This window comes from Pan paniscus, chromosome 13 (assembly GCF_029289425.2).
Source record: "Pan paniscus chromosome 13, NHGRI_mPanPan1-v2.0_pri, whole genome shotgun sequence".
Lineage (NCBI taxonomy): Eukaryota > Metazoa > Chordata > Mammalia > Primates > Hominidae > Pan > Pan paniscus.
In genome coordinates, this window is record NC_073262.2 from 122,212,906 (window position 1) to 122,223,597 (window position 10,692).

Below are 10,692 nucleotides of genomic sequence, written 5' to 3' on the forward strand. Positions count from 1 at the left end.
TGCTGGGGATCCTTCCTTCCAAGTGTTTATAGAACCCAATCTCCTGGCTGGGTTGTAACCAGAGTCTCTTCCTTAGTGGGGGAAGGGAGTCTTTGATTTCCATATTGAAGGAGTGCATTTTGCACTTGTCCTAAGTTGATTACATAATTTTGTAGCTTGAAAGTATCTATGTCTATTAGGAGGTCTGTAGTTAAGAAAGGCCTTCTATATGTTATTTCAACATGGCTGTGCTGCAACTTTCCCTTGGGGGCTGCTGGAATCAGTAACAAGGCTATGGGAAATAAAGATAACCAGGTTTATGATGTTTCTTGGCATAGTTTAGGAAGAGTCCTTTTTAGAGTTTGATTGGCTCTTTCTACTGTCCCTGAAGATTGTGGCCTCCATGCCAAGTGAAGGCGGTACTGAATTACTAGGGCTGAAGATATGTTTGGGTAATCATTGCTGTGAAAGATGGGTCATTATCCCTCTGCAAGCTCTTAGGCAGCCCAAATCTAGGAATTATTTCCTTTAATAGGAATTTAGAAACCTCAATTGCCTTTTCGGACCTCATAGGAAAAGCCTCGATCCAACCAGTAAAGGTGTCAATGAATACTAATAAATATTTAAACCTTTTACATGGGGGCATCTTAGTATAATCTCTTTGCCAATCTTCACCACGGTACATTCCCTTATGCTGAACAGGCCTTACTAAAGAAGGAGATAAAGATTGGTTATTTGGGTTATTCCAGGCACATAGTTCACAGGCCTCAGTTACCTGCTTTACTGTTTTAAGTAAGTCTTTTCCAGGGGTATGGGACACCAGGCCTAAGTTGGATGTAAACTGGGGGAACATTTAACGTTTTGCCTGGAATCTTAGTGTCTCATAGTATAGGATTTACTTGGGGGGTTACTTCAATAGGTAAAGTAGATAAGTCCCCTATTGCTTTTCCTCCTTTATCACAGGAAAGGAGAAAGAGCAATCCCTTGTCTGCCTGGTGGTTTCCAAAAGATACCACTGTGGCCGGGCATGGTGGCTCATACCTGTAATCCCAGCACTTTGGGAGGCCAAGGCAGGTGGATCACCTGAGGTGAGGAGTTTGAGACCAGCTTGGCCAACATGGTGAAACCCTGTCTCTACTAAAAGTATAAAAATTAGCCAGGCATGGTGGTGCTCACCTGTAGTCCCAGCTACTTGGGAGGCTGAGGCAGGAGAATCGCTTGAACCTGGGAGGTGGAGGTTGCAGTGAGCTGAGATGGCGCCACTGCACTCCAGCCTGGGCAACAGAGTAAGGCTCTGTCTCAAACAAACAAACAAAAAAACCAAAAGATACCACTGCTGCTGAGTAAACAAATCCCTTCCCAACAAGGGGGTGGGGCATGAAAAGAAAAGTATATGAGAAAACCAAAGTCCCTGAAGAGCAGCTTAAAGGATAGGTAAAATGGTGTCTATAAGCTTGTCCATCTATCCCCATGACCATACAGTTTTGGGGTGACAGAGGCCCGTCACAATGGGTCAAAACAGAGTAAGCAGCCCCCATATCCAAAAGGAAGTTAATATTCTTACCTGCCACGTCAAGGGTTACCCAAGGCTCCTCTGGAGATATATGTAGTTGTCCGACAGGGGCTGTGGCAGAAGGTCCCCGGTCCCGTCACTCTTGAGCTGGTCTGGCTGTTCCAGCCATCATTGTTTCAGGTGCCGACGGCTCCCGTCGAAGCGCTTGGCAGTCCTTCTTCCAATGGCCAGTTTTCTTACAGTGTGCACACTGATTTACACCCAAGGCACGGTGACTCGGACACCCAGCTTTGGGCTTCCCACCTTTCAGCTTCCCTTGTTCAGGCCAAGAGCCAGGAGGGCAACCCCATGTGGAAGGTGAGCTTAGGGCTACAGCCAGCAACTGCACCTTGTGGGAGGTACTTCCTGCTCTTTCTGCTTCCTCTGCTTTGTCCCTGTTATTAAAAACTAAAAAATGCCACATCCAAAAGCTGTTCCATAGGAGTCTGGGGACCCATAGCTGTTTTTTGTAGTTTCCTACGGATATCAGGGGCAGACTGGCCTATAAAATGTACTCCCAAAAGAGTTTATCCTTCCTTTGAGGCAGGATCAGTGTTAGTATATTTTCTAATTGCCTCAATGAAACACCCTTGAAACAAAGCTGGATTCTCATCTTTACCCTGACAAACTTCCTTAACCTTTTATTTTTTATTTTATTTTACTTATTTATTATTTATTTATTTTTAATTTTACTTTAAGTTCTGGGATACATGTGCAGAATGTGCAGGTTTGTTACACAGGTATACACGTGCCATGGTGGTTTGCTGCACCTATCAACCTGTCATCCAGGTTTTAAGCCCCACATGCATTAGGTATTTGTCCTAATGCTCTCCCTCCCCACGCCACCCCTGACAGGCCCTGGTGTCCTTTTCATAGTTAACAGGCTTTTTTATACATTTCTTCATCCCTTCCAACAAACAAGCAACCATATGATCTCTCCTCCCCAAGTCCTCACTGCTCCTTTGATAGTTCCATTCTGGATCTTTTTTTTTTTTTTTTTTTTTTTTGAGACAGAATCTCACTCTGTCACCCAGGCTGGAGTGCAATGGCATGATCTCAGCCCACTGCAACCTCCATCTCCTGGGTTCAAGCAATTCTCCTGCCTCAGCCTCCCAAGTAGCTGGGATTACAGGTGCCCACACCATGCCCAGCTAATTTTTTTGTATTTTTAGTAGAGACGGGGTTTTGCCATGTTGGCCAGGCTGGTCTTGAACTCCTGACCTCAGGTGATCCGCCCACCTCGGCCTCCCAAAGTGCTGGGATTACAGGCGTGAGCCACCGTGCCCAGCCGCATTCTGGATCTTGATCTGGAACTGCTATACCTCCTGCCTGATATACATTATGGTTCGGGTTTGGAGCCAATACCTCGTCCACATGAGTCCTAGCTGTCCCCAAAATGGATTTTCTTCCACTGTGCAACACAGAGACAACGAAACATGCTTCTGCTAAGTTACACCATAGGTCAAAGTTAGTTTCTCAAACTCATCTAGGAATTTTCTTGAATCTTCAGAGAAATGACCAAACTTCTCTTTACATAGAGCCAATTCAGACATAGAAAAGGAGACATTTCCTCTCACACAGTGCCTTCTTCCCCATTTGCCACCTCTCTAAGGGGAAAAGGTTTCCCTTCAGAGGTTGATAAGAGGCTCCACTACGAGTAGTACTCGAGGGGCCAAATTCCTCAGGGAGTGGTGGGTATAGAGTGGGACTAGGCAGGTGAGGAGGGGACCAAGGGTTCTGAATAGAACTTTCAAGTGGACTAGAGGGAGAAAGGACGGACAAAACCTGAACCTTCAGAGCTGATAGAAGGAGATTCTGCTCCACCCAAAAATGCCCGCTGAACTGGGGATAGGGCTTATGTCAAAGGATCATCAAATATGTCTAGTTCTTTTTCTTCTTTTCCTCTCATCGAACACGCATGCACCTGCTGCAGGGTTTCATCCTGATTGAGCAGCAAAAATGCTTGAACATATGGTATTTCATCCCATTTTCCCTCCCGCTTACAAAACAAATCGAGTTGAAGTATAGTTTTAAAGGCCATAGTACCATTTCTCTTGTTTTTCCAAATAACACCAAGGTCAAACAGTATTACATAGAAACACCAGTTTTCTCTTCTTAAGCCCATTTAGTTTAAACTGGTCCCGATGTTCAAGAATACATCCTAGTGGGGAGTCCTTTGGGATGGATGCCGTGGTGCCCATGTAAGAGGCAGGTGATGTTGAAAGAAAAGTTCCAAACCTGCAGGATTGTATTGCCACTGGCTAAGTTCCACTAAAAAGGATAAGAGAGGTTTTTAAAGCCAGCCCCATTAATGAGGGGATCCCTGCCAAAAATTGAATTCTCTTATTTAACTATCCAGATAATATAAGTGAGCTGAGCCATGAATCTTAGATAAACCACAACGTGGACTCTGACGAAAGAAATGTTGAACAAGGCAAAGGAAATAAAGAGGATTTCGATGGGAATGACCAGAGCAAGCAGGTTCTGGGCAATAGTGGCAGTGTGGATTGGACAAGCAAAGCTGGTTTGGCCAAATCCAAGAAAGGAAAGAAGTGTTTTTTTAGTGTGCAAAATGAAACAAAACAGCAAGGAGAAAAGTCCCCTGATTTCCATCCTAGTGCTTCTAGATCACACCTAGTAGGCATAGCGGCATTAAAACATAACCACATCTGTCTAATCTTACTGCTCATAGCTATTAAATACCCAGTCTCAATCAGGAATTTTAGAGATGGAGGCTTCAATGCTTTCTTGTTCCCAATGTTTCACAAGCAAATGAACGGATATTGGGAGGCACGGAGGGGAAGAGTATGTTAAAATCCCTAAGACCAGTTAAATAAAGTCTCCTGAAAATGACAGTGAAACAGAGACAGCACCAATAAATTGATTCATGCAGTGAATAGGACAAGGCAGATTAATACAAAGAGCATGGCAGTTAACATCCTGTGGTGCCAAACCCATTCTTCGCCAAGAGGGACGTTACTGAGAGGGACCTCTAACCCCTTCAATTTTAGAAGCGACTTTAACCTTCCTAAGTTGGGCCTCTAACCCAAAGTTGGTCAAGTGTCCTTCCCTTTTATTAAGAGGGCCTTCTAGCCCATTCTGTCTTAGGAGAGATTCTAATTCCCCTAAGTTGGGCCTCTAACCCAATCCCATCCTTTACCCAGGTATATGAACTCCACTTACCTAAAGTCAGTCAACTGGTGCACAGATGATTTTCCTTTGGGCCAGGTATCTCTTCAGTATTGCCCCTTCCATGGTTTGCCAGAAAGATGTCACAGGAAAGGGGCCCTGATCCAGACCTTTAAGAGAGGGTTCTTGGATCTCATGCAAAAAAGAATTCAGGGCAAGGCCATAGTGCAAACCAAAATAAGTTTATTAAGAAAGTAAAGTGGTGGCTGGGCACAGTGGCTCACACCTGTAATCCTAACACTTTGCAATGCTGAAGGGAGTGGATCAGTTGAGGCCGGGAGTTCGAGACCAGACTGGCCAACATGGTGAAACCCCATCTCTACTAAAAATACAAAAATTAGCTGGGTGTGCACCTGCAATCTTAGCTACTCGGGAGGCTGAGGCAGGAGAATCACTTGAACCTAGGAGGTGGAGGTTGCAGTGAGTCGAGATCATGCCACTGCACTCCAGCCTGGGCGACCCTGTCTCAATAAAAAGAGCAAGAGAGTACGGATCCTTCATAGACAGAGTCGGGCATTCCCAAAAGTAAGAGGAGGAATGTGTCCACCCTAGGTACATTAGTTGTTTATATACAGGATAAAAAAGATCATGGAGAGATGTGCTCTGCTACAAGGGTTTTTGATAAAGGATTAATTTTCTTAATCAACATATTTTGCAAGAATCAATGTTATTATTTTTAAAGCAAAATTAGAAATGCTTCTGTTCTCAAAACATCAGGATAAGGCCAGGCGTGGTGGCTCACGCCTGTAATCCCAGCACTTTGGGAGGCTGAGGCGGGCAGATCACAAGGTCAGGAGATCGGGACCATCCTGGTTAACATGGTGAAACCCCGTCTCTACTAAAAATACAAAAATTAGCTGGGCATGGTGGTGGGCGCCAGTAGCCCCAGCTACTTGGGAGGCTGAGGCAGAAGAATGGCATGAACCCGGGAGGCGGAGCTTGCAGTGAGCCAAGATCCCGCCACTGCACTCCAGCCTGGGCGACAGAGTGAGACTCCGTCTCAAAAAAAAAAAAAAAAAAAAAAAATCAGGATATTAGGACACTCCCACATCTGGGTCTGTTTAGTAAACATCTAGAGGCTAGGAGTACCTAAGTTTCTGGAAATGCAGCCCAGCAAGTCCCAGCTTCATTTTCTTCACCCTCACCAAAGATGGAGTCGCTCAGGTTCGAACACCATGACAGTTTCAGTTACTCATGGTCAACTGTGGTCTGAAAATAGGTGAGCATAGTACAATTAGGTATTCTGAGAGAGAGACCACATCCACATAACTTTTATTACAGCATATGGTTATAATTGTTCTATTTTACTGTTAGTTATTGTTGTTAATCTTTTACTGTGTCCATTTATATTTCTATGTATTTATTTATTTTTGAGACAGTGTCTCACCCTGTCACCTGGCTGGAGTGCAGTGGCGTGATCTTGGCTCACTGCAACCTCTGCCTCCCAGGTTCAAGCGATTCTCCTGCCTCAGCCTCCTGAGTAGCTGGGATTACCGGTGCCTGCCACCACAGCTGGCTAATTTTGTATTTTTAGTAGAGACGGGTTTCTCCACGTTGGTCAGGCTGGTCTCGAACTCCCAACCTCAGGTGATCCGCCCGCCTAGGCCTCCCAAAGTGCTGGGATTACGGGAGTGAGCCACCGCGCCCGGCCTACTGTGCCTAATTTATAAAGTAAGCTTTATCGTAGTCTCTAAGTGTAGGGCAAGCTTGTCCGACCCACGGCCCATGGGCCATATGTGGCCCAGGATGACTTTGAATGCAACCTAACACAAATTCATAAACTTTCTTAATACATTAGGAGGGACGGGCGCGGTGGCTCACACCTGTAATCCCAGCACTTTGGGAGGCCAAGGCGGGCAGATCACTTGAGGTCAGGAGTTCAAGACCAGCCTGGCTAACATGGTGAAACCCCATCTCTACTAAAAATCCAAAATTAGCCGGGTGTGGTGGTGCACGCCTGTAATCCCAGATACTCAGGAGGCTGAGGCAGGAGAATTGCTTGAACCCGGGAGGCAGAGGTTGCAGTGAGCAGTGATCATGCCATTGCACTCCAGCCTGGGCAACAGAGTGAGACTCTGTGTCCAAAAAAAAAAAAAAAAATTTTTTTAAAGTTCATCAATTATTGTTAGTGTATTTTATGTGTGGCCCAAGACAATTCTTCTTCTTCCAATGTGACCCAGGGAAGCCAAAAGATTGGACACCTTGGTGTAGGGAAAACATGGTATATAGAGAGTTTGGTACTATCTGTGGTTTCAGGCACCAACTGGTGGTGGAGGAGGTCTTAGAAAGTAACCCTCTGAGGATAAGGTGGGACTACTATTTCTAAGCATTTGGGATGGGAGGGAGAGGCTCTGACAGGTATTCAGCTTGCAGTCTTGGACTGGAACCATCTCCTACAGTGCTATCTCTACCATAACTTGCCCCATGTTTGTGATAGGCAGGAAAATGGCTCCCCTCCCAAAGATGCCTATATCCGAATCTCCAGAGCCTGTGAATATGTTACGTTACGTGGCAATGGAGAATTACAGATGGAATTAAGGCTGCTAATCAGCTGACCTTAAAATCATTTTCTTTCTTTCTTTTTTCAGACAAGGTCTTACTCTGTCGCCCAGGTTGGATGCAATGGTGCAGTCATGGCTCACTTTAGCCTTGACCTCCCAGGCTCAAGCAATCCTTCCACCTCAGCCTCCCAAGTAGCTGGGACTGTAGGTGCATACCACCATGCTTGGCTAATTTTTGTAGTTTTCATAGAGATGGGGTTTCCCCATGTTACCCAGGCCGGTCTCAAACTCCTGGGCTCAAGTGATCCACCTGCCTTGGCCTCCCAAAGTGCTGAGATTACAGATCTGAGCCACTGCACCTGGCCTGACCGTAAAGTAGGGACATTATCCTGGATTATCCAGGTGGGCCCAGTGTAATCACAAGGGTCCTTAAATGTTGAGAGGGGCAAGAGAGTTAGTGTCAGAGTGATGTGATGTGAGAAAGACTCAGGCAGCCATTGCTGGCTTTGGAGATGGAAGGGGGTCACAGGCAAGGGAAGACGGCAGCCTCTTGAAGCTGGAAAAGACAAGAATACAGATTCTCTGACCAGGCATGGTGGCTCACACCTGTAATCTCAGCACTTTGAAAGCCTGAGACAGTAGGATCACTTCAGGCCAGGAGTTCAACACCAGCATAGGCAGCATAGCAAGAAGCCATCTCTACAAAAGATCAAAGGATAAAAAATTAGCTGGGCATGGTGGTGCACACCTGTGGTCCTAGCTACTTGGGAGCTTGTTTGGAGATTCTAGCAGGGGTGCACAGTACTCATATACCCTTGACCAAAGACCAGTCCTCCTCTATCGGGGACGGTCATCTTCTTCAACTGAGCGCACAGCTTCAGGAGGGACGCATATGGAGAGGTGAGGGAGGAAGGACACACCCGCCTAGCCAGCCAGATTAGCCGAATCAACCTTGGTGATCAATGGGGTGACAGAAGTTGCAGTCATATTACCCTTACATCCAGTCCTAGCTGCTTGGGAGGCTGAGGCAGGAGGATCTGTTGAGACTGGGAGATTGGGGCTGCAGTGGGCCATGATCACACTACTGCACTCCAGCCTAGCCAACAAAGCGAGACCCTGTCTTAAAAAAAAAAAAAAAAAAAGAATACAGGTTCTCCCCTGGCGAGAAAGAAGGAACACAACCCTGCTGACACCTTAATTTTAACCCAGTGTGACCCATTTTGGACTTCTGACCTTCAGAAATGTAAAGATAATAAATTTTGTCATTTTAAGCAACCAAATTTGGGGTAACCTGTTGCAGCAGCAGAAGGAAGCTGATACAATGTAACATGACTGGTGGTGTCTGCTCTTCCACCACTTGGCTAGCTTCTTGAGAACAAGAACACCTTTGTCTCCTGTATTTACCTAGAATCCTTTTTTTTTTTTTTTTGAGACAGAGTTTCGCTCTTGTCACCCAGGCTGCAGTGTAATGGCATGATCTCAGCTCACTGCAACCTCCACCTCCTGGGATGAAGTGATTCTCCTGCCTCAGCCTCCTGAGTAGCTGGGATTACAGGCATGCACCACCATGTCTGGCTAATTTTGTATTTTTAGTAGAGATGGGCTTTCATCATGTTGGCCAGGCGGGGCTCGAACTCCTGACCTCAGGTGATCTGCCCTCCTTGGCCTCCCAAAGTGCTGGGATTACAGGCATGAGCAACCACACCTGGCCTATTCACCCAGAATCTAACACAGGATCTGGCACACAGTCAGGGCTCAGTAAATACCTGTTGAATGAACAAAAGAACGAAATACAGCTGCAGCTTTGTGGTTCTCCAGAGGTTTTGAGCGTCCAAAGCAGCCTCTACGCTTACCCTAGTCCTGGAGACCCTAAGCCATGTGATCTCAGTTTTCTCGTTTCCTTTCCCCCATTGGCCCATGCTTAACACTGCAAGGCTGGCTGCTATTCTTTTGTTTGTTTGTTTGTTTTGAGACAGAGTCTCCCTCTGTCACCAGGCTGGAGTGCAGTGGCATGATCTCAGCTCACTGCAACATCCGCCTCCCAGGTTCAAGTGATTCTCCCACCTCAGCCTCCCAAGTAGCTGGGACTACAGGCGTGCACCACCATGCCCAGCTAATTTTTGTATTTTTAGTAGAGATGGGGTTTCACCATGTTGGCCAGGATGGTCTCAATCTCTTGACCTCGTGATCTGCCTGCCTCGGCCTCCCAAAGTGTTGGGATTATAGGTGTGAGCCACTGCGCTCGGCTGACTGCTATTCTATGTGCAGTTTCCTCCCTTGCTGTGGATCATTCCCCTCCTCTCTCTGGCCATGTGTGTAGGGAGCACTGAGATGGAAGACACTTGTCACATACTATAGGTGATTTTGCCAACCAGCCTTCTGCGGGTTATGCCTGAAACAGCAGGTTGTGTTTTCCTTCCTGTCTCGGATTCTGTCCGCTTTCCTCTCTTCTCCATAGCCACCTCTATCCATATTTTCTATTAGGTTTCTGTCCTTTGAAGACCAATTCTTTTTTTTTTTTTTTTTTTCTACTTATTTACAATATTCTTCGGGTCTTCATCTCTCCATTTCCTGTGTCCTGAATGAAGCACATAGTTCTGGTCTTTCTTATAGCCCTTCTTAACCCCCTTCTCAAATGGTTCCATGGCTTTCCGGGATAGACAATGAAAATAATTAAAGGCACTCTCATATAACGTCGGGTTTACTGCAGAGCTCCTCATGGAAGCACTCAGTTTATTTTACGCAGAATGGTCAAGTCCTCTCATAAGGGGAGAGTGGAGCGGCTGCTGGGTCACTGGAATATTGTTATTCTGTTGCTTTCTTTTCAGTCAGTCATTCTCAGGCCCCAGCTTCTCTGATTTCTCGGTGAGCTTAGTTTCTGCCTCCCCAGCTTTCCCTCTGTGTGCCTCAAATTAAATCTCTTCCGGAAGCAGGCTCTGATGAGCGTGCCTGGTCATGGTCTAACTCGGAGTTCTCATGCCAGACCTCCTCCAGTGTGGCTGATGTGTCCTGTATGTTTTTGACTTTGGTAACTGAGTTAATTCCTGGGCCAGTCTTTTGTGGCCAAGTCTAGTAGCAGAGCCAAGGTTACTTATAGAAAGAACTACCTCCGGCCACTCATCCTGGGGCTGTGGCTACTAGGCATACGGATTCCTCTCTGGTACAAACTCTTTTTACCAAAACTATATTTGGAGGTAATATTCATACCTTTTCATTCTCTTCCATCCTTCCCCCTTTCCTACTCCACAAAGATAGCAAGTTTTTTCACCTTGTTGCCCGGGCTGGAGTGCCGTGGTGTGATCACAACTCACTGCAACCTTGAACTCCTGGGCTCAAGCAATCCTCTCGCCTCAGCCTCCTGAATAGCTGGGACTACATACACCCACCACCATGCCCAGCTAAAGATAGCAAGATGATGAAACAAATAGATCATCCAATTTCACCCCCCTTCACCCCCAACCCAAGTGTAAC